This window comes from Schistocerca americana, chromosome 1 (genome assembly GCF_021461395.2).
Source record: "Schistocerca americana isolate TAMUIC-IGC-003095 chromosome 1, iqSchAmer2.1, whole genome shotgun sequence".
NCBI lineage: Eukaryota > Metazoa > Arthropoda > Insecta > Orthoptera > Acrididae > Schistocerca > Schistocerca americana.
Window position 1 is genome coordinate 631,796,667 of NC_060119.1, and position 25,387 is coordinate 631,822,053.

A 25,387-nucleotide genomic window follows, 5' to 3' on the forward strand; every position below is an offset into this window, starting at 1 on the left:
CAGAATGAAATTTTAACGTAAAGCTACACTGCGATCCGGCAGTAGTCAAAATTACGAGCAGACGTGCTCAAGTCAAAAACTGATATTAAAAATGTGCCAGCGTTTGGTACGTATACCTTGTAGTGAACAACATCAGACTGATTGGCACAGTGGCTTACATTGCTACCTGGAAAACTGGATACAATTACCGCCGCCCACCGGACGCGGACCGTGACATATACCAATTGGAGACATTACAACAGAAATAATCGAATTAAACAACAGTTAATTATGTTGTTGTGGTCTTCAGTCCTGAGACTGATCTAATGCAGCTCTCCATGCTACTCTATCCTGTGCAAGCTTCTTCATCTCCCTGTAACTATTGCAACCTACATCCTTCTGAATCTGCTTAGTGTATTCATCGCTTGGTCTCCCTCTACGATTTTTACCCTCCACGTTGCTCTCCAATACTAAATTGGTCATCCCTTGATGACTCAGAACATGTCCTATCAACCGATCCCTTCTTCTAGTCAGGTTGTGCCACAAGCTTTTCTTCTTCCCAATCCTATTCAGTACCACTTCATTAGTTATGTAATCTACTCATTTAATCTTCAGCATTCTTCTGTAGCACCAAATTTCAAAAGCTTCTATTCTCTTCTTGTGCGAACTATTTATCGTCCATGTTTTACTTCCATACATGGCTACACTCCATACAGATACTTTCAGAGATGACTTCCTGACACTTAAATCAGTTGGTTATAAACACAAAAATTCGAAGGATGAGAGCTTAATGAATTCTGAAAGTACTAAGTAGAGAGTAAATTAATTACAACTGAAAGCCATGCTTTAGGCTTTACAGAAATGACAATTACATAAAGAACAGAATATTGTAGAATATTTACATAAACAGCTGCACAGTCCAAAAACTTCTGCCTGACGGAAACTTTAGTAGTACCCATGGATATGAGAATTGAAGGAAAAGATGGTTCGGAACCAGAGGAAAGAAAACATGGTAAAAATTAAAGAAATCAAAATTTTGCGAAAAGTTGATTGAAGCCATTGTAAATATTTTTGATACGTGATCGTAACTGTTCGTTGACGACGAGGCCATCGTTCTTAGGAAGATGCTTGAAAATCTCCAGCTTTTCCTGTGCGTCGAGCCTGTGACCTTCCTTTTCTCTACGTAAAATGGAAATTTATTCAACACTTTTTGGTTTGTGACCGGAAATTAACAAATTATCATCAAAAGTGGAATTACGTACATTAATGCCTCTTCTTCCCAATGTTCCTTGTACCTGACATTGACAGACCTTCTAGTTTGCCCCATATAATAAACAGAACACGTGTTGCATGTGATTTTGTATAATCTACTGAATTATGTATAGCAGCTGATGTGGACTTACGATTGTGAATAACATTTTTCTGCAGGTTATTATTAGTAGAACAGGCAACTTTCCATCCGTATTTTTTACTAGAAGATGACGAATTCTATAAGAAATAGGGCCTAAAAATGGTATCGAAAAGCTTTTTTCACTCTTCACTGTCAGGAACTGACTAAGGTAGTCAGTTTTATTCAGCTTTCACCCTGAAGACGTGTTCAACTAACGAGGGATCATAACCGTTATTAACTGCAATAATTTTTATTAAATTTATCTCATCGTTAAGCTTGTCTGATACCAAAGGTACAGAAACTGCACGGTGAGTGGCTGAATGGAAAAATGTTTTTTTGAATGAGAATGAGGATGCATTGAGCTAACGGGCACTCTCTGGTCTGTATTAGTGGCTTTTCGGAACATATCGAAGGAAAGCCTGTTGTCGTCTATGGCGACACCATGTCCACGTAATGTAGCTGAGAATCGTTATTTTCTAATTCACAAGTGAAGCTGATTTTTTGCTGAATACTATAAAAAATTCGAAACTATTGCTCAATAGCTTCACGGGAACCACTATATATGATCAAAATGTCGTCTACGTACCAAGAATATGACAAAATGCACAGATCAGTAGCTCAAAAATTATTGAAAATTTTTTCTTCCAGAGTGGATTACCCGTTACCATGTCGTCCGGCTAAAGTAATAATTTGCCTTTGAAGGCCAAATAGTTGTATTTTACTATAACTTTTATAGAAAGAAGTGGGTTAGTGCTTTGTTGATGAGAAAACCTTTTTAAAAATATGTAGGTTTTTACATCATGTCAATAGTTGTCGGGGTAAGTATATTAGTATATAGGTTTGTCATATCTAATGAAAATAATTTAGCATCCTGATCACACAGCAAATCCTCGGTTCTACTGATTAGGTATTGACTATTGACGACAGAATTTTATCGTGAAGAAACCTTGCTAATTCATGATAAGACTGTTCATACTGTTCGCAATCGGACGTATCGGACGGTGAATTTTATGTGCCATAAACTGGGAACAACATTTTAAGGCCTGTGGATTTATATTAACAAGCCGTTTCTTACAATAAGGTTTAAGCAAATGTGTTGCGCTATTAATGGCGGGTCTAATTTCTTTTTGTATCGTGGGGATCGGACCCTAGCTCCGAAACATCGTTTTCTTCAAAAAATTTTAATAGTTTAGACACATACAAAGGAAGAATACATTCAGTGCAATGTACTCGTAAATTAGATACTAAAGGCTTTTTCGAGGGAATCACAAGAACTTAAAACGCTTATGCCACAACAGTAACCACATTCATAAACAGATATAACGCAAAATATATATTTCATCGTTGACGGGAACAACGGTACACGTCGAAAGCAGATCAGGCGAGTGAAACGGGCGCGAACCGGCGCTAAACCCGCGCTTTGTGTTACTCATCACGGCGATCCGCTATTCGATTATACTAGCGACAATATTTTCTCTGTAGACAAAGCAAGGGGCGAAAATGTGCAGCGGAATTGAATTTGCGAATGAAATATCCTTCCGCTGAGCCGGCCTCGGATACAATGAACAGGCTGGCAAATGCCTAAGAGTTGAAACACGTGGAGCGATTTCGTGAGCGATGGAGTCGCCCGGGGTGGGAAGCAAAATTCAATTTCGATAGAATTTGAAACACTGATTGGAATTTCAGATTCACAGAGACTGCTTCGAAGATCTGTATCCTAATTTTCTCTGGATGATTTTCCCTTTACAAGACGGGAGGGGGCGGGATTGGCAGGCGACAATGGCTACTGCCGTGACGACGCCATTTGAAGGCGATCGGCTGTACCTGGCTGGTCACCATCAGTGTAATATTCCCTGACAGTTACTGAAACTACTTGAGACTACACATAACAGAGAGGCCAATGATGTCTATCATGACTAACCGCGTATAACATCTTTCGAACACTGCACTAGCGTCCTTTGTGTTTCGAAAGTCCATCGTCACTCCAATAATTCCATGTGAAACAGTTACTTAAACACTAGAACGTTTATGGAAGATTCTGTTAAAACGAAGGGCTTGCTTCCAGCCTGACGTATCTCCATCTCAGACAAATAATGTGTTTGTTGATTCAAAACGTTGCCTACACGTTTCCCCATCGAGATGCTTGCTTTTGTTTTCGGTGCGGCCTCCTTCCTGCGGAAAAATCGTATGGAAAAATTTGAGTTCTTTCCCAAGAGACGCATCTCGTTCCTGTGTCTGCTTGCAAACTGTCATATTTACGTGCAGCGTATCGAAACAGAACGATCCATGTAAGCTCCGGGTCAGCTTGTACAATCAAAAGCATTCTGAGTTACTTGCTTTGCGTGAATCCGCAAAATCAAAACGAGGCGAAACACGGTCTGTTTGCAATTGATGTGCAGTTACTCCGTATAAGCCTTCAGCAGGAACAGTTTGATCATGTGAATGAGTTATTAAGTGAATTAGGAGTCACTGATGGGTATCGCGATAAGACTTTCTATAGCAAAGCGTATTTATTTACTTTCTTGTAATTTTAATTTCTTTTCAGTCCGTCTTAATTTTGTTCCCAGGAAATAGCGAGTTACTATCACTTCTTCTGCAGCTTACCACTTCTCTCTATTTTTTGCCCATGACGTAATACTTTTACCTTAAATCCAGTAATGTAAATACTGCAAGTGAAAATGTAAATAGACATTACACAGAAAAAAAATTTATTAAATGAAAATACACGGAAAATCAGTGATTTTGTTCGAAAAGGAAATAATTCCAAAACTCAAAGAGCTTTATCTACCGGGTCGTTACAATTACAGTGTGTGTGTGAAATCTTATGGGTCATCAGTCCCTAAGCTTACACACTACTTAACCTAAATTATCCTAAGGACAAACACACACACTCATGCCCGAGGGAGGACTCGAACCTCTGCCGGGACCAGCCGCACAATCCATGACTGCAGCGCCCGAGACCGCTCGGCTAATCGCGCGCGGCTACAATTAAAGTACAGCAGCTAATAGAAGTCCAGTTTGAACTACAATTATCTTATGACAGCGAAAATTGGTAGATATGTTAATGTGTTTATGAGAAACCGATTTATGCAGGAAAAAAATTAATTCTAGTGTTAGCAACCAGCTGCAAATCTGGCGCTGTGTAGCGGCTCGTCGAGTCTCCAGCGCTCATATTGAACAAATTATGTAAGTCGTGGTTAATATTAAAAGCAACATTACGTCTTTCTCACAAATTTGACCTTTTCTGGCCATGTTGCGTTGTAATCCATTACATATGCGAACTTTTGTATACGTTTCCTTGCGGACACAGTGACAGATTTGGGCTTGGTGCTCAATATTCGAACTAAAGTTTTCCAGCGCAAATTGGTTCCGCACTAACCTATTGGAACATGTATAAGGCTTCGTTGCAATACAATAACTCCAGCCTACACTATATCTCTGTGAGTAGCTGCACTTTCATGACAATCAACTGTTATGACTTACAATGGACACAAAATTTTCTTTCAACTTTGTCGGAACCAACATAAAATAGGAGACAGATGGCAAAACCAGGCTTGAGGAACGAAAAATAAGTAGAATTTTTAAAATTTGTGTCGCCTGAAAATTTTCGATTGTTGTAGAGGAGGCAATTTGGAAAAAAGGTCTTCAGAGAAAAGCGTATGTTTGCTGTCATACAGCAACTTATTTACCAAGAGAGCTGGAGCAGCCATAACACACAGCACACGCTTTCGAAAAGACGGCATTTCAAATCCCACACACCAAAGTTTTTCGTGCTTTCGCCAAATCACTTAAGGGATACGCAGTGATGGTTCCTTAGAAAGGCATTCGGACAATTTTCTTTCAGATTTATCCCAAACTAGAGCATTTGGTCCGTCTCTAATGGTCTCGTCTTCTATGAAAGGTTAAACTTAAAATTTCCTCCTTCCTTCCTCCCTTGCGTCGCAGAAGCATCTAATAAGAGAGCTCAAATTTTACTCTATGAACTGGATACACAGATGACGTAAGTAAAGAATGTTTGTGCTTTTGAGTAACAATGTTTCGTTGGCATAATCGACGGACGAAGATTAACATACGTAATGACAAATTTACAAAAACTACAACAGGTCGTGATATAAAGATGTGAGTCTAAAGTTCTTCTTCTTCTGTCGTCATAGTCTAAGCGAAAGCCCTGTTACGTCTTTTAAGTATCCAGCCATCGTTTTCTTGTGCTTCCTACGTATTTTGTACCTAAACGTCAGAAAATTGTGTTTTTTTTTTTTTTTTTTTTTTTTTTTTTTTTTTTTTTTTTTTTTTGTAGCCTTGCATGTGAAATTATTTGTAGGTGTTCTAGCCACTTTTGTCGATTAGACTTGATATTCTAATTTATAGCATATATCCCAAGTCCTGTAGTTATGTCTTTGTTCCTTAGTCTGTCTAATCGTCTACAGCTCTTAATCCCTCTTAGAAATTTCATCTCTGAGCTTGGATTCTACTCCATTGCCTTTTAATAGATGCCCAAGTATCAATTCCGAATAGCATTATGGGGCTGACAGTGACCATGCATCGCTTGGTTTTTGGGTATTTTCTCAGTTTTTTTCACACTCACCCATCGACTGCTCCGCGTATCATTTGAGATTTCTGCAGTCTTATGTCAATGTCGAGTCATTCTGTTAGCTTATAATATTTCCCAGATAACTGAAATGACAAACTTATTTAGTAGTTTTCTTTCCTATCATGTTCTTAGTCCTCAGTGGTTGTAGCTTTGAAAGCCATCACTTTTGTTTTGGAATGGATATTTTAATATTAATTCCTTTAGAAATTTGCTTCCGCTTTAGTGGGACTTTGTAGCCAAATCTCGCTGGCCTGTACAACTGTAACGTCGTCTGCAAAAAGCATCGTATCAGAAATATGTCATGTATACCCTCAAGCGGGGATCACTTTGTCGTTTCCATGTTTCAGTCATATTGTCGTTGTACAAGTTAAGCAGTGTGTATTGTAACCTGCACACTTGTCGAACCCCTTCTATATATCGGTATGTATTCTGATATGAGCAGTCTGTCTTTATTCTTAAGACAAACTTGTGGTTCCTCAAGAGGGTGCGCAGCATTTTCAGTGGCTGCAGAGGAGTAACAGTCCGGATGATTATCTGATATGGCCTTGTAACATGAACCAAAACGGCCTTGCAGTGCTGGATCTGTGAACGGCTTAAAGTAAGGGGAAACTACAATCGTAATTATTCCCGAGGGCATACAACTCTGTTGTATGGTTAAATTATGACATCTTCTTGGGTGAAATATTCTGGACGTAAAATAGTCCCCCATTCGGATCTCCGGGCCGGAACGTCGTTATCAGGAGAAACAAAACGCATTCTACGAATCGGAGAGTGGAATTTTCAAATGGTTCAAATGGCTCTGAGCACTATGGGACTTAACATCTGAGGTCATCAGTCCCCTAGAACTTAGAACTTCTATATATCGGTATGTATTCTGATATGAGCAGTCTGTCTTTATTCTTAAGGCAAACTTGTGGTTCCTCAAGAGGGTGCGCAGCATTTTCAGTGGCTGCAGAGGAGTAACAGTCCGGATGATTATCTGATATGGCCTTGTAACATGAACCAAAACGGCCTTGCAGTGCTGGATCTGTGAACGGCTTAAAGTAAGGGGAAACTACAATCGTAATTATTCCCGAGGGCATACAACTCTGTTGTATGGTTAAATGATGACATCTTCTTGGGTGAAATATTCTGGACGTAAAATAATCCCCCATTCGGATCTCCGGGCCGGAACGTCGTTATCAGGAGAAACAAAACGCATTCTACGAATCGGAGAGTGGAATTTTCAAATGGTTTAAATGGCTCTGAGCACTATGGGACTTAACATCTGAGGTCATCAGTCCCCTAGAACTTAGAACTACATAAACCTAACTAACCTAAGGACGTCACACACATCCACGAACGAGGCAGGACTCGAACCTGCGACCGTAGCGGTCGCGCGGATCCTGACATAAGTGCCTAGAACCGCTCGTCCACTCCGGCAGGCCAGACTGGACCTCCTGACACATAAATCTATACTCAATGTTAAGAAATTTCTCTTTTTCAGAGATGCTTTTCTTTCCATTGCCAGTCTGTATTTTATATCCTGCCTACTTCGACCATCAACTTATTTTGCTTCCCAAATAGCAATAGTCATCTACTTTTTTAAGTGTCTCTTTACCTAATTTAATTCCATCAGCATTCGACTACATTTGATTATGCTCATTTTGCTTGAAGCCACATCAGCCACTGTAATTTACGATAAGTTAGATAAGTAATTAAAGATAATTGAGGGTCACTGTAGACCATTTTGATAGTTTTCTCTCTTGTGAAACTTAATTTAAACCTATATTATAGATATGATATGGCATAGGTCATCCTACAATCCATTGTAGAACTTGGAAACCCACTCAGGGAATATTCGTTCACATTTTTGTTGAACGCAGTTGGTTTTTACCATCCTGTATTATACATTTCCTTTTATCAATAGTGCAATTTATAAACAATGTTTTGTGAGTGGAATAAAATTTCCAATGGTAAACTTAACTGCTTTTCCGACGTTATTTTACCAGCTAATTAAAAATAGGAAAGCCTTGAACCCCTTCCACTAAATTTAGTTAGTATTAAGATTCTTTTACAGGGAGTGCAGTGGAGCTGAAGCTGAAATCATTAAGTATTTGGTTAAATCATCGCTAGTCTCACTGAATTCTGAATTCTACATGTCATGTGTGGTCTGGCGTCTCCTTACCAGCAACAGGTCCCAGGTTCAAACTAGTCAATTCCCTAAAAAACGCGCTCAGAGCGTCATTGCGTGAAAGTGGTAGGGAGACACGATATAGAACAAACAGACACCACGCAGAATGTTAGATACTACAGAGACATTCGAGAATCACGTTGCTCATGGAGCAACACGTCAAGAATGGAAAAATTAGTCAAGCTGGACTTGCTATAATGAAAAACGAATTGGCAGCATGGGCCATTGCCCACGCAAAACTTGAAGGTAGAGTAGAGGTGTTGGAAAAAGAAAACTATAGATTGAGGAGGCAACCGGCAAAGACATGCCGAGAAGAACAATGGTGATAAATGTAGAGACAGTTGGGTCCTGGATTGCAGTAACAGAAGAAAGGAAAAATATTGTAGGTTAGTATTTAAGTTTAATTTCATAGCCGGCCGCGGTGGCCAAGCGGTTCTAGGCGCTTCAGTCCGGAACCGCGAGACCGCTACGGTCGTAGGTTCGAATCCTGACTCGGGCATGGATGTGTGTGATGTCCTTAGTCCTAGGAGACTTATGACCTCAGAAGCTATGCCCCATAGTGCTCATAGCCATTTGAACCATTTACACCAACAACGGCAAGGGCATTCTGTGGCTGTGGCAGTTTGTAAAGACGAACAAACAAATAAACAACAAGTTCAAGCACAAATTTAACCACACAAGGCACACCAATAGTCAGACTACCACCTGTCGATCCGGTAAGGGTGTACCCCAACCTAGAGCACACCATGCAACTATCGAGATTAGAGCAGCCGACTACCCTGACCACTGCCTTACGACATGTGGTCCGTGTAGGACATGAAGAGGGTAGGAAGGTAACCTTCTCGGTTATGGAGGCTGTTGATAGAATTCAACTAAAATCAGTGAATCTCCCCACTGACTTCGGAGCCTTGCGAGACCTGCTAAAGAAAGTATTTGAAAGACGAGGTGAGAAATTTGATCTTGACGACATTTACAAACAATCAGTACTAGCATACGGACGAATTGCGTTCGACTGGAGCAAGACTTGGCCAAATGACCGAATACATACGTACTTTTCTTAATGACAAAAATAAATATTGGACAACTTAATGCTCATAACAGTCGACTTGTGATGCAGGAGCTCCGAAGGGAGGTGGAGGAGAGGAGACTAGATGTACTCTGTCTAAAGGACCCGTACTACCAATCCGGGAAAATTGCATTTGCCGCCGCTAGCTGCCAAATAGTCAGCAGAGGGTATGACCCGAGAGCGGCAATCATAATTACGAACAAACTTGTGAGGGTCACTACACTTTCGCAGTTCACAACTAGCCACTGTAACGTCATGTAGCTGCAATCCCCTGTGGGAATTATCACTCTCATAAACATGTATTTTCAGTACGGAGACAATATAGAACAGCATGTAGATCATTTAACGAGAGTAACCATAGCGTCACAGGGAAGAAAGGTTGTTATAACAGCTGACATCAACGTTAAATCCCCCCTGTGGTACAGTGGCACAAGAGATGCAAACGGTGAAAAAGTAGAAGAGTTTATTACGGCATCGCAACTTGTGGTGGCCAACAGGCCTGGCAATGCTCCTACCTACGCTGCAGGACAAGGAACAAATATAGACGTTACTCTCGTAACACCAAACACAGCTAATATCATTCAGCACTGGAGAGTGATAGGAAACGCCAACAAAAGCGACCACAATATCATAACTTTCACCTTAGGCAAAAGAGAGTGCCACTGGGCCATGGGGTGAGAGGTACAATCAAATTACAAAAGAACTGACTGGGAGCGACTAGCAAGGGAGTGCGACATTCCTCCATTACCGGAAGGTGACATGCATCAGGACATAGACGTGCACGAGAGAGCGGAGGAACTGGTGAGTGCAGTAACCAGAGCGGTGAGGGCAGCTGTACCAACTAGGAGGAAGGCCATGGCGGCCTCTCCGTCACCATGGTCGGCCGAACTAGGAGAAGTGCGTCAATCTGTCAGAAGGCTGAGGAGGCACTACCAGCGCAGTGTCTTGCAGGAACGACAAAGGTGGCAGTTGCCATATAGAGAGGCAAAGCAGAGGTTCCAAAAGGAACTGCGAGAGGTGAGGACACGAAGTTGGGAAAACTACGTGCTAAACCAGCTAGTCATGGACCCATGGGGGATCCCTAAAATCCGCTCTCCTATGGAGTTATCGACAGGCAGGCACGGGGACAGGATGACGGAGTCTTGGCCGGAGACTGACTGCGCCACTTACTCATCTTTACAACGAATACCTCAGGCAAAGGAAGTTTCCGAGGAAATGGAAAACAGGAAATTCAGTTATAATAAAGAAAGGACCTGATAAGGACCCTGCAGAAGTGAAGTCATACAGGCCGATTTGTTTGTTAGATCTGTTGCTAGCTGACAGATTGGCGGCACACCGAGTGTTGTGCGGGATGAGCAGTAGGCAGTTCGGGTTCAGGCCGGGGCGGTCGGCATCTGATGCAATCGCCCTGGCGGCAGAGGTCTGTGGCTCGACCCCGCACAAGTACGTGGTTGGCATCATGGTGGATATCAGTGGCGCCTTCGACAACCTGTGGTCGCCTTCGCTCTTCTCCTGCCTGCGGGAGAAAGATTGTCCAGGGCCGCTATACGGTTGCCTGAGGAGCTATTGTAAGGATCGGGAGGTCTGGCTACCATCCCCTAGCGAGAGAGTTGGAAAAGCAATCACTAAAGGATGCCCCCAAGGATCCGTTTTAGGACCCCTCTTCTGGGACATCCACATGGAGCCATTACTAGACAGTTTACAACAAAGTGAAGAAGTGCTAGAGGTGATAGCCTAAGCGGATGACCTCCTCCTGTCGGTCGGCGGCCGTAGCCGGGAGGACATAGAACCGAAAATTGAAAGGCCCATAGAGGAACTCCAACAGTGGTGCCACATGACCTAAATGACAATTTCACCCAGCAAATCAAAGTACCTTTTGTTAAAAGGACATCTAATCAGAAATCCCACTGTCATGATTAACGGCTCACCAGTTCTCCAGCGACGTGAGACATGCTTCCTAGGAGTCATCATTTATGAGAGGTGGAGCTTCGGGAAACACATTGACACCGTGTCCAAGAGAGCCCTCCAGGTATTAAACAACCTCATCTCAATAGGTCACAAAAGATTCCATCTCCCACCACACCTTATTAAACTTTACCATCACAGCATCCTAACTTCAGTAGTGGGTTACGGCTCGGGAGTCTGGGCGCACAGGCTCACGAGGGTTGTGCCCGTCATGACAGTGAGAAGGGTCCAGAGAAGCATGATATTGAGATCTGTGGGGGCCTACAGAACATCTCCATGGGGGGCCCTATTAGTCATAATGGAGCTCTGCCCTCTGGACATCAAAATAAGGGAACAAGCGGCTTAGTACCGGGCAAAAAAGGGAAATTATGAGAAGATTGTAGACATCATGGGAGTAAGGGTGGGGGATAAAAGGGAAATAAGGAAAAGAGGGGAGGAACTTTGGCAGGAATCTTGGGAGATAGAAGAAGCTGGACGTAGAACTTTCCAGTTCATACCAGATGTGAGGAAGGTCTTGGACATGAAATATTTTGAGCCTACACGAGGACTGATTCATTTTCTCACTGGCCATGGACCCTACCCGACATACTTAACATAGACAAATGTAATGTATTGCGAATACAAAGAAAGAAGGATCCTTTATTGTATGATTATATGATAGCGGAACAAACACTGGTAGCAGTTACTTCTGTAAAATATCTGGGAGTATGCCTGCGGAACGATTTGAAGTGGAATGATCATATAAAATTAATTGTTGGTAAGGCGGGTACCAGGTTGAGATTCATTGGGAGAGTCCTTAGAAAATGTAGTCCATCAACAAAGGAGGTGGCTTATAAAACACTCGTTCGACCTATACTTGAGTATTGCTCATCAGTGTGGGATCCGTACCAGATCGGGTTGACGGAGGAGATAGAGAAGATCCAAAGAAGAGCGGCGCGTTTCTTCACAGTGTTATTGGGTAACCGTGATAGCGATACCGAGATGTTTAGCAAACTCAAGTGACAGACTCTGCAAGAGAGGCGCTCTGCATCGCGGTGTAGCTTGCTGTCCAGGTTTCGAGAGAGGCGTTTCTGGATGAGGTATCGAATATATTGCTTCCCCCTACTTATACCTCCCGAGGAGATCACGAATGTAAAGAGATTCGAGCGCGCACGGAGGCTTTCAGACAGTCGTTCCTTCCGCGAACCATATGCGACTAGAACAGAAACAGAAAAGGGAGGTAATGACAGTGGCACGTAAAGTGCCCTCCGCCACACACCGTTGGCTGGCTTGCGGAGTATAAATGTAGATGTAGATGTAGATTTACTTATGTCGAATTGGGAAGAAGGCTACGCCAGCGTGTGACTGTGGCGTGTCAGAGGGTACGCCCGACCATGTAGTTTACGAGTGCCCACTCTTCAATGATGTTGCGACTACACTTCGAGACATACTTCCAAACCACGACACATATCAACTGCTTAGACGTGAGGACACTTTCTAAATGTTAAACACATTGGCAAACGAGGTATCACGGAAAGTTTTAACAGAATACCTGAGTGACATGAACTAAATAACAAAGACAACCAACACTGATTGCGTCCACAGCCCTATTCCAATACTGCCTGTGTGTGGACTGGCCGACTTTCCATCATAGTTGGAATCCGCCACGTGCAGGATTAGGGGGAGTGGGGGTCAATGCTATCGATAAGGACATGAACCGGAGATGACGTAGGATAAGTTAGTCTGTAGGACTTAGATTTAAGGAAAATTATCCTGGGGAACTGCAGCGAAACAACACCGTGGCCTGCCCAGTGCCAGGGGCATGCTCTTCGGGCTTAGCTCGATGAGCAGGGCTATCAAAAGTAGGTTTATATCTCTCACTGGCACACATGTGACGCTGCAGACGATAGGAATTAGTTGTAAGAAATAGATATAAGCTGTAGATATCAGAAATTAATGCCCATTGTATGAAAAGCTAACTGTAGCTGACTCGAAAATTTTAACTAGTTGCAATTTAAGTATTAGTTGTATAGTTATTATGACCCACTAATGAGGTAAGGAAGTTGGTTAATTTTGTATAATTATTATGGTTTTGTAAATAAAGATATTTAAAAAAAAGGGAGTGGCCTACGCTACCAACTTTTTATTGCACATAAAGAAAATTTAATCTTCCGCCTACCTTCTCCTCCTGCATGGTAGACTGAATCATCGGATTAAACCCTTTGAGATATTTGTGGAAACGACGCAGTTCCATTCTGCCATGGCCCCATAAGGAAAAAAAAAAAAAAACATATCACTCACGTACCGGAAACAAATACTCAGTTTCTAGTTGGCAGTTTCCAGTACCTACTCCTTGAATTTTTCCATGCTATGACACAGCTTAAGAGGCTCCCCATAGCCACGAAATCCATCTATTCATGGAAATCAACGTTCCCTTTTATTGTGAGACAGTAGTTAAACGGTTCCGCAGAGCCGGCCGGTGTCGCCGTGCGGTTCTAGGCGCTACAGTCTGGAACCGCGTGGCCGCTACGGTCGCAGGTTCGAATCCTGCCTCGGGCATGGATGTGTGTGATGTCCTTAGGTTAGTTCGGTTTAAGTAATTCTAAGTTCTAGGGGACTGATGACCACAGATGTTAAGTCCCATAGTGCTCAAGCCATTTGAACCAAGTTCCGCAGAATCAGGAGGAAAAATTCGATCAGCGGTTGCAACACCTCAGTGAGAGGAACCATACTAAATAGCGATACCACATCAAAACTAACTAACATATCCTCTGGCTGGACCACTATACTGCTTAATTTACTGATAATATATGCCGAATTCTTGATATATTGTCGTATTAGGGCCGATCGGTTCGTTTACCGGAAACCCAAGCACAAAGACATTTACCTACACCGGAGTTCGAACCACCATCCACAACAAATGCGAAGGATCCTGAAAACATAGGCAGATAGAGAAAGGAACATTTGCGAGCCAGAGCTGCTTGACATAAGATTAAAATATCTCGCCAATGCGTTGCTCAAGAATGGTTATTCGTCTGCCGAGATAAAAAAGAGCGTTAAGACCAGCGCGAGGAAACTATAGCGATCCACAAGCACCTGTGAGATCGAAAATTTTCCTTACTTTCATTAAGGACGTAACTGACCGCATAGGAAAAATCTTGAAAAAACAAAACATCACGGTAGTCTACTAACCCACTCGCAAGGTACAAGTTCACCTAAAATTAGCCAAAGATGTTCGCCAAATACTGGAAAATCCAGTATTTTATAGGGTTCCGTGTAGTTGCGGGGATGTATATGTGGGTACTACAAATAAAATGCTAAAAAGAGCCATTAGGAGGGTACAAGGGCGACTGCAGAAGAGGGCAGATTGAAAGATCAGCTGTTGCGGAACATTCTTTGCTAGCACGAGACCATCACATTCATTTTGATAGGACTCAAGTACTAGCAGCTACATGCGGATACTTTGGAAGGCTATTGAGAGAGGCTACAGAGATTGTAAAATATCCCAGGAATTTTAATCGGAAGAACAAGGGTGTGAAACTGAATAAAATCTGAATTCCTGTGCTGAAGAAAATGTGTGGCAGGTATCGCTAAATGGTGATAGCAACATCGAACGACGGCAGTCGACAACGGCCTGTTGCGCTCGGGTATTCAAAACGTGTGATGTCCGCCACTGCGTGGAACAACGGGTAAGCGGAATTTTTCTGCAGTCAGTAGCGAACCAAGGTGTGACTCGGCCATTCGAGGAATCTGCGGTCCACCTTGAAATATCCTCCGCAGATGGGGAAGAAACGTTGGCTTTAAAGGTCAAATTCATTTGACCACGGCATAATAGTCCGAAACTTTATTACTTGTGACTTTTGTGACAGTGAAAGTTTATGTTTTACAATTTCTGAGGATATTTTTATCGGTACAGGATCTTGCTTTTCTGAAACCATATTATTCTTCAGATAGATTTTCGTCAATGATTTGTAGATGTTTATTTACCTTCTTGGCGTACATCTCATATGCTGTGTCTGCCAATGTCAAACCATGATAATTACAGCATACACCAAAAAATTAAATTCTTTGTCTAATTGCCTCGGCAATTTTGGGGGAAGCTATCATAAGGAACACAAAGTCGATGTGATTCATCTGCATCACCTTAAAAAAAGAGAAGAGTCGTTACAGACGCAGCACAACAGTGGATGAGAGAAGGGTGGGGAAAGAAACAGCCCATTCATTCGACTTTGTGGAATCAGGCAAAAGAGGAAAATCTTAAATGTGGACGGCTGGACGCAGATTTGAAATGCCGTCATTCGCAATACGAATCAGTGTGATAGCATTGCGCACCTCGATCAGTGTGCGTCATCTCTACTTAGCATTAAATTGTAAACTTATGACGGCTGCTGGTGCCGAGAGATGAGCAAAGATGGCAAGCTTACTTAATGAAATCAGAGATTAATGCCCAGTTTACAGGGAGGTCATTAGGGACGTGACATCATTTGAAGGATAAATTTAGGCGGAGAGCCACTGGCAGAATGAAGGCATTTGCCACTTAGTGGCCTCGAGTTTAAATATTTAGGCCTTGTTATTCAAAAGTTGGGGCCCCATCTTCTTGCTGCAGTTTCGGCATCCATATGGGTACTGAATATGCCATGCGCTCTTGACCACTATTTACCGCTACACTTAATGGGGTGCGACCACACTACTAACCAAACTGCGATGTATCCGTGTTGCAGATACTGGAAGGCTGTGATAAACCAAAAGGAGTTATATGTACCGAGTAAAGTAATAAACGACGGCAGATATCCATGTTGGTTTAATGGTACCACTGGGAGAATTTTGTGAAAAGAGAAACTAAACTTTAACGACAAGAGAAATTACTGGGAAAATGTTAGTGGAAACGTTCGCATCCGTATTAAGGGCCAAATTTTATTTCGGCATAACGTATGTCACTAAACCATAGAAATCAATTAGCTGAATGAAACCTTCAATCCGTAGTGCTTCCACCTGCTGTTAAAACTGAACACAGTAGACGTAAAGCAGAAATATCAAATTTTGCATTTACAGATGTATTTATACACACGAGTACTGCCGCACTGACGTATTCCTAATGCATGCTCACAAACGAAAGCGTAGACGTAAAGCAGAAATATCAAATTTTGCATTTACAGATGTATTTATACACACGAATACTGCCGCACTGACGTATTCCTAATGCATGCTCACAAACGAAAGGTTAGGGAACCATGCGTTGGCGGAATTCCAGTTAGATTTTACATTTGGCACGCTATGGTATTAGCTTCATTCGTATCTCATATTTGTCGATAATCTCTTCTGGCTTGGAAGAGGACGCAGGTCATTCCAGTTGACAAAAACTGCAAAAGATCGGATTCATAGAATTGCAGACCAATATCGTCGCCCTTCGCCGACGGAAAAGCACACAGCTTCTAATTCGCAAGCTGTCCTTCCAGCGGCCAGTGTACGAGATAGCCAGGACTTCAGGATCACCCGAGCTGCCAAAGCTCTGCTGTCATGGCACTGCAGAGGGCCAACGAGGGCCGCCCCGTCGTCGTCTTAGAGGACAACAACCCTTGCGTCATTCACGCGCCATCCACTACAAGTGCTTCGCCATCATGTCCAAGGACATACAGCTCAACCACTACGACCTTCGCAGTGGAAAGTAAGTTTAATTTTACAGAGAGAATAGTATTAACATTAAGAGGGGGGGGGGGAGGTGTAGTAGATTAGGGGCCAAAAACCCGCTTTTTAAAAATTAATTGTATTAATGTACAGATTTTAATCAATATTGTTATGAATTTTATCGGTGTAGCAGCATTAGAAATGCCTTTAAAATAAACTGTTTAACTGTGAACTGGGAGCAACGCCCACGTTCTCCGACAATTCGGAAACTACTTACTTCAGAGGAATTTTTCTAAGTGTGAAGGCCATTTTCTTTCGATATCTCTGGCTGATATTTGATTTACTTAGGAAGTATCTTCATGGTAAGGTACAGAATGTAAATGAAAACTTCAATAATTTAATCTAGATTAGAAACTCAGAAAGGATGTTCTGTGGACTGGAAGTTTTCAAATTAAGTATCCATTGTGCAGTTTCATGTTTTAATATCGAACATAATGGCAGAATTGAAGTACTGAACATAGTTGGCATAGATCCAGGGGTGTTTACAACAAAAGTATTTTAATCCATCTATCCGAGAGGGGAAACCTGACAGAGCAGTGTCTTACTTATAAATTCAGATCAGGCAGATTCGAACGGGAGAGAAGAGAAATCTGGAGGGTGACAAGTAACAGCATGGAGGGTTTTAAAACTGAGGCAGGTTTATTACATGTAGAATTTTGAAAAGAAAATCTTTGAGCAGCTTTCTCTCGGTTTTACATTTTTTGCATCATTAGAAACTTTTTCTCAAAAAGCACGCGCGATAATGCTATGAAATTTGCTGGAGCTGTACCAAACATGTTGCTGTCTCATTGGAACTAAAAAATATGAGGTCCTACGACTACATCCTGATTATTATAGGGTTTTATATAGAAAAAAATTATTTTTGATGTTTAAAATTCAAAACTCACTCAGTAATAAAATTTGTACTACAAATTAGCGATTGTACCTATCTTATAACCTTCTTCGGACAACACTACATTTTCAAATTCATTCCATCACTGGAATTTGAATTATGGATTTATACAAAAAAAAAACAATAAAAAATTAAAAATTGTAATTTCTGAAAATTATTAACCTGCTTCTGTTATTATATTTTTTCGTTAAAATACTGCTATTTTTATTTACAGATGTAAAATTTTATATCTGTACATTAGTAACTGTGGCTGTAATGATTTTTAAATAAATGTTTACATTTTCGGTTACATGCCCTCTTAAATAGCGATTTGTAAAGGCAACCTAGCTTTTAAAATAAGCACAAGGCACTGACCACTTTCGTAACCGAGTGTAGGATTCCACACGTCTTACCTAAACGGATGCGCGTATGCAGAGGCTATGGTGCAAGCACTGGTACAATCGATGTAACACGGTGCACAGTCTGAAGTCATGTTTGCCGCTAACACGTCGCAATATGATAGCGATCAGATTTCGTATCGCTGCCTGCCATTTTGTGGAAGTGCGAGATAACTGTAATCATGTGGCGCACTCGGGCACGACCGGTATTCAGAAAATTCCGGTAACATTAACAGTGGACACGCCGTACAATCAATAAATATATTATGTGTATGTCCCTTTCAAAGAAACCGTCTTGGAATTTCTTTCAAGCCACTTCTTTATGCATTTACTTCACATGGCAATATTAGGGCCTTCAGATTCTACTTTACGCCTATCGAGACATCCATATTAATTCTCCCGATAACAAGGGCGGTACTTTATGTCCAACTTTTTAAAATATTGTAAGAGAGTCAGTTACTATATGTTATAAGATTTTGAAAATAAATATTTGTTGCTTTTAATGTCTTCTCGAGCCAGACTCCATAAATGCTTTAATTTTTCATCTAAAATTCATCCAAAAATCTAAGATTTGGTAGTAGGAGCCACTTCCTCCGACGAGTGTCATATTCAATATTTTCAGTTTCTGAACCTTATTTTAACATCAGTATCTCTTTAAAAGGCATTCTGTAAAAAAAATAACGACGAATAACAAATCATGCACCTTTTATTTATATATTTATTTTTAGGACACATGATTGAAAGTTTTTTGGTATTGCTAAGTCGGTGGGGAAAGATATTTTCTTGTTCCGGAGCCTATTAACAAACATGTCACTACCTCTTTAAAAAGTATGTTGCTAAAGTTCCTGAAGAATCATAAACAGCCAATAAATTGCTAAATGGAATGTTTATTTAAATTGTTTATTTAAATCGCTTGATCGTGGTTCCAACGTTTATAATAACGTCTTCTCTGGGTTACATACATAATCGAAGAATCTTTGGAATACAGCCGAATGGCGTCATTAAAATACAAAATTCCATTTCCGTCATATTAAGTACTTCACTAATATAGGTCACCGAATTTTGTTGTTTCTTTAAAGTAGGCACAAATTACCCCCCCCCCCCACCCCCCCACCCCCCACCCCTCCTGGTAGTACACTTCATGAAAATGCGTTGGTATTCTAAGGGATGAAGTGGGACTAAATAATGATAATAATTAATAAATATTTCAGTTTCCCGGAACAGAGAAAGACATTCTGCGATTTTTTTTCAGAATAGATAGTAGTAAAAGTCTTACTGATGTCACATCGTGTTAAGAAGGTCGCTTCACGCTTCTCTGGGGTTTCCTTGATGTCGTCTGTGTCTTTGGTTAATGTGTTTTTTGTACTGTGGCTTTTATGAGTGGCTGATTGATAAGGATCACGAAAGCTGTAAGTATTCCATTAGTTGATTATGAACAATGTGCTGGAATACACTGTAATTCGGTGATCGTCGTGTAGTTTCGTGGCCACTTGTTGATGATTCTTGGTTACTGGTCGAATTACGTTATGCTTCTACTGAATACGCCACCTGCCAGTCGTAAGAGAGAGAGAGAGAGAGAGAGAGAGAGAGAGAGAGTGAAGACGTCTGTGGTAAGTGGAGTAAGAATAGCTACAACGGTTTTAACTCTCGCAATGTCAGGGGGGTTTTTGAAATAAAAAAAGATATAATTTAGTCAGCTACTTTATACTTTAATATTTTGAAAAAAAGCGTAATGTTTTTAAAGAAATATTCTACGAGACTGCATGTTATTGTTGTGATCTTCAGTCCAGAGAATGGTTTGATGCAGTTCTCCATGCTATTCTACCCTGTGCAAGCCTGTTCATCTCCGAGTAACTACAGCAACTTACATCCATCTCAATCTGCTTACTGTATACATGTCTGGGTTCCCCCTACGTGTATCGAGAGGTAGCAACAATGGAAAATTGTACTAAAATGCAGGAGGATCTGCAGCGAATTGACGCATGGTGCAGGGAATGGCAATTGAATCTCAATGTAGACAAGTGTAATGTGCTGCGAATACATAGAAAGATAGATCCCTTATCATTTAGCTACAAAGTACCAGGTCACCAACTGGAAGCAGTTAATTCCATAAATTATATGGGAGTATGCATTAGGAGTGATTTAAAATGGAATGATCATATAAAGTTGATCGTTGGTAAAGCAGATGCCTGACTGAGATTCATTGGAAGAATCCTAAGGAAATGCGATCCGAAAACAAAGGAAGTAGGTTCCAGTACGCTTGTTCGCCCACTGCTTGAATACTGCTCAGCAGTGTGGGATCCGTACCATATAGGGTTGATAGAAGATCTAGAGAAGATCCAACGGAGAGCAGCGCGCTTCCGTTACAGGGTCATTTAGTAATCGCGAAAGCGTTACGGAGATGATAGATAAACTCCAGTGGAAGACTCTGCAGGAGAGACGCTCAGTAGCTCGGTACGGGCTTTTGTTAAAGTTTCGAGAACATACCTTCACCGAAGAGTCAAGCAGTATACAGCTCCCTCCTACGTATATCTCGCGAAGAGACCATGAGGATAAAATCAGAGAGATTAGAGCCCACACAGAAGCATACTGACAATCCTTCTTTCCACGAACAATACGAGACTGGAATAGAAGGGAGAACCGATAGAGGTACTCAAGGTACCCTCCGCCACACACCGTCAGACGGCTTGCGGAGTATGTATGTAGATGTAGATGTAGATGTAGAGGTAGACTTTTACCCTCAACGCTACCCTCCAATACTAAATTAGTACTCTCATGATGCCTCAGAGCGTGTCCTGTCAACCGATCCTTTCTTCTAGTCAAGTTGTGCCACACATTTCTTTTCTTCCCAATTTTATTCAGTACCTCCTCATTAGTTACGTGATGTACCCGTCTAATATTCAGCGTTCTTCTGCAGCACCACGTTTCGAAAGCTTCTATTCTCTTCTTGTCTAAACTATTTATCGTCTATGTTTAAGTTCCATAGCTACTACTGCACTCCATACAAAGAAAGGACTTCGGAACACTTAAATCTATATCCGATGTTAATAAATATCTCTTCTTCAGAAACGCTTTCCTTCCCATAGCCAGTCTACATTTTGTATCCTCTCTACTTCCACAATGCATATATGTTTCAAATTGTTGGGTTAAAATTAGTCTAAAATTTAAGTCTCCATGGCGTATGTCACTTTCTCGAATGAATGCCATATTATGTATATCGAGATTCAGGGAATTACTGACTTATCAGTACCGCTTTATAGACCATGTTACGAGTAAAAGTCAGCAACAATAACCGAACTTTGCATTTTTTTAACTAGTCATGAAGTCGGTAGAACATGTTATTGACTGTGCACTGATAATGTTGGGAGATCGGTAAAAAGTATTTTTAGTTTCTGGACACTATCAACATATCAGTAATTAGAAATCCTTTCTTCCAGGAGTGTCAGTTCTGCAAGTTTCGCAGGAGAGCTTCTGTGAAGTTTGGAAAGTAGGAGACGAGGTACTGCTGGAAGTAAAGCTTTGAGGAAGAGGAGAGAGTCTTGCTAGTGTAGCTCAGTTAGCAGAATACTTGCCCGCCAAAGGCAAAAATCCAGAGGTCGAGTCTCGGTCCGACACACAGTTTTAATTTGGCAGGAAGTTTCATATCACTAATTCCTTACAAAGTGTGTTGTTGGGATAATTCAGCACCAATTAACGACTGAATTTTCCCGTTATGAGAGTACTGAAGGGCTACTGTTTTAATTTTTAAAAACCATTCAAAAGACAAGGTAATGTAAAATACTTTACATTCAAGACAACCTGTTTCAACAGTCGTAGCTGTTATCTTCAGTTCTCAAACATTTTTTTATACTTAAACATGTTTAGCGTAAAATGAACATCTTTTACTAAGAAAAATGTCTAAGAACTGAAGCGACAGGTAAAACTGTTGAAGCCGGTTGTCTTGAATAAAAAAATATGTTGAGAAATCTTGGCTTTTGAATGGTTTTTAATAACAACTAGAGTATATGTTTTCTTAAATTTTTGTGGGTTGGCATAAAGTGTCCCCCCGCCTTGATACTGCGGTTAATGGAAAATGCTGCGGTATTGCTCGGTTTAATCATATCTACGCTTACTCCATAGTTACTAATGCTTCAGCAGGAGTTCTCACGATTACTTTGCGTACTGCCTCAATGTGTGATACGGGTGGATGCAGTCGAGAAGCCTCTTCACGAAAAGGTGGAAGTGAGATGGATCACAATCATATGGTAGCCACATTATCCTTGGTACCACCAAAGACTCAGCAGGGGAGACAGGGTCACGCAGAGGAAGTGCAAGTATGTTTCCACTGCGAGGCGTTGTGGAAGAATGGCCGATCCGAACAGGCGATTGCATACAATTGTCGCTCACGCATTGAGGCTCAACAAATGCTAGTTGTTCGCTTGCAGCATACCACCGAAACACTACTACATATGCAATTTTTTCGTGAGTTCTTTCAGGCGTTGAAACCTGCACTGCCAAAGATCTTCTAGCCGCACTTTCAGCTGGGTGTACCTCCTAGGCTTTTCCAACCATTTCTCCGCTTCACGTGTTTTGTTCCTTATACTGTCGGGAATCGTTTACTGCAGTTTGTACTCATCTGGCAGAATCGCCTGACAAGCACTACAAATGATGATGATGGTAGGTTTGTGGGGCGCTCAAGTGCGTGGTCATCAGCTCCCGTACAAAGTCCCAATCTTCTCACACTCCAATGTTTTACGCAGTCCAATCTAGCCACTACCACGAATGATGGTGATGATGAGATGATGAGGGCAACACAAACACCCAGCGCCCGGGCAGAGAAAATCCTCAACACTCCCGGGAATCGAACCCCGTGATCCAGAGGCAGCAACGGTAGCCAATAGATGACGTGCTGCGAACAAACACTACAAAGGAGAAGCTCAAGGAGCAGTACGGATGCAAACAGAGCGTTATTGTTTTCAGGCTGAGTTCGTCGGGTGGACCGCGTCCCTCAGGACGGGAGATATTTCCGGCTTTAGGGTAGTGTGTGAGTCTCGGAGCTTCCAATTACCTGTGGGAGACGGGCGCGGGTGGCCGGTGGAACCCACTCGCAGTCAGGACGCAGTCGTCACGCGCAGCGAGCGGTCCCACTGCCAGCCGCCCTTGCATAACGGCATTAGCTGGCTGGCGGCGCGGGATAAGCGTCACGCAGTGGCCGGCCCACGCTTTCCCACACTCACTCACACACACACACACGCAAACACACACACACACACACACACACACACACACACACACGCACACGGACACGGACACACACACGCGCAGACCCAAAATCCGCCGTTCATTGCGCAGATCGATAGCTCATTTATAGAGGACCGCCGAAGAGGAAATTGGGTTTTTGTGTTCGGCTGGATTTTAATGCTGCGCCGAGTGTTGGCGACCAGCGGAGCGGAATGATTAGGATTTCGAGAGCGGCGCCGGCGCTTCTCCAGCCTGACCTAAGCTGCCGCCGGCCCAGTGCAGCCCAGCAACCGCGGCCGTGTCGCGCCTGGGCTTCAAGGTAACAGAGCCACAAACGACGTAGGTGAACAGTTATTAGCGTCATAAACTTTTGTACTCATTGTCAGATTTTATTAAATGTCTAACAGGACCGCAAAAGGTCAAAGGTGTTTGCGGCGTTCTGTGTTCCCACATACTGTCTACCATGTACCCACAATGTTGGCTGGTAGAGGTAACAGTGAGTATCGAGTGGTGAGCAGAGCATGAGGCTATGGAGCGTAGTTGGAACAGCTGAGTCGACCACTGACTTACAACAGTGCTACAGTTCTAGTGGTAGTGATACAAAATTGGGAAATAATGAAAGAGAGTCTTATCAGTAGTTTCTTGAAGGTGAACACAGCTCATATTGCCTGGTTGGGCAGTCCGGTTATTAGTTTCTCCATGTCTCGATTCTGATTGCCCAACAGACGTTGAACTAACGTAAAGCTGCCACAGTTGCTTTTTTAGAACTTCATTAATTTGAGAAAACCAATATCGACGTTTGTATTTAGTCGTTATCAAGTGCATCTGAAACTGCCATGCTGATACATAATATGGAAGGCGTATAAATATTTTTGGTTGAGATGAGACACAATGGTTATATATGTCCAGTACAAGTGCGGAAATAAATTACAGTTTACGTTATGCTGTACAGGAACAACGCTAAAAGACGTAAACAGTAAAATTCAAGAAGATTTTTAAAGAAAATGTTGCGCCCAGTGACGTCACTCTAAATCCACTTGACTTCACAACAAGAATTTGACCAGTTCTCAAATGTATTCAGTCTAATGCATGGCAAAATTTATTTTGCCGTCAAGCACCAGCAAGATAACAATATTTAATTCGCAGATATTTCTATCACCATGAATGAACACAGACATGTTTTCGACATTTATCATAAGCCTACATCTTTCGACCTCAGTATGCCAGCAGCATAGCACCATCCTGCTCAGTATAAGAAGGTCTCTAATCGTTCAGGGATAAACAGACTCTTTAAACTGTCGCTTTAAGCCAAGGCAGTTGAAAAGAAACTTGCGTGGCTGCGAAATACGGCTCGGAATTACGGCTATCCTAGCGTGGTCGTTGACGAAATTTATTGACGAATTCTGGAAAGAATCAACGGACACAAAACGTGGTGCTATATAAAAAAGAAAACTGCTTTGCTTTCAACGGCCAGGCCTCATACAACGTAATCCTTTTGAGGAATATAATGTACAAATCGCTTACACTTCTCAGCCGTTACTTTCACGCCTTTTACAGCCATTGAAACTACACATGACACACACCAAAGCTGTGGGGTATACAGAATTCACAGTCCTGACTGTAAGGCGAGCTACATCGAGCAAACCAGAAGAAATTTCCAAACGGTATTTAAGTAACAAATAGAATAAAAAAAGAAAAAAGCATAGGTAGCCAATCCACATTCGACACCCACCTTATACATGATAGTCACAAGGTACCTTGTAATCATTCATATGAAAACATGGCTACTATATGAGCATTTATGAAATGAAAGATATTTACCCCGCTTGAAAAAGGTAAAGGAAAAGACACTTAACGAGCACTTTAAGGAACAGAAACTTCTTCGATTCCTGCTGCCCAGTTGTTTACACCTCCCTTAGAGTTATTCCACAAATCCGCAACTGTAGGTAGTTGTTTCTAAACATACTTTTTAAGTCGTGGACAATGCATAATAGCTTTGCTAGGGCCCTCAACAGATCAAATTGGTTCAAATTTTACTCATAGAAATCGTAGCCTTTCGCTCGGTTTGGA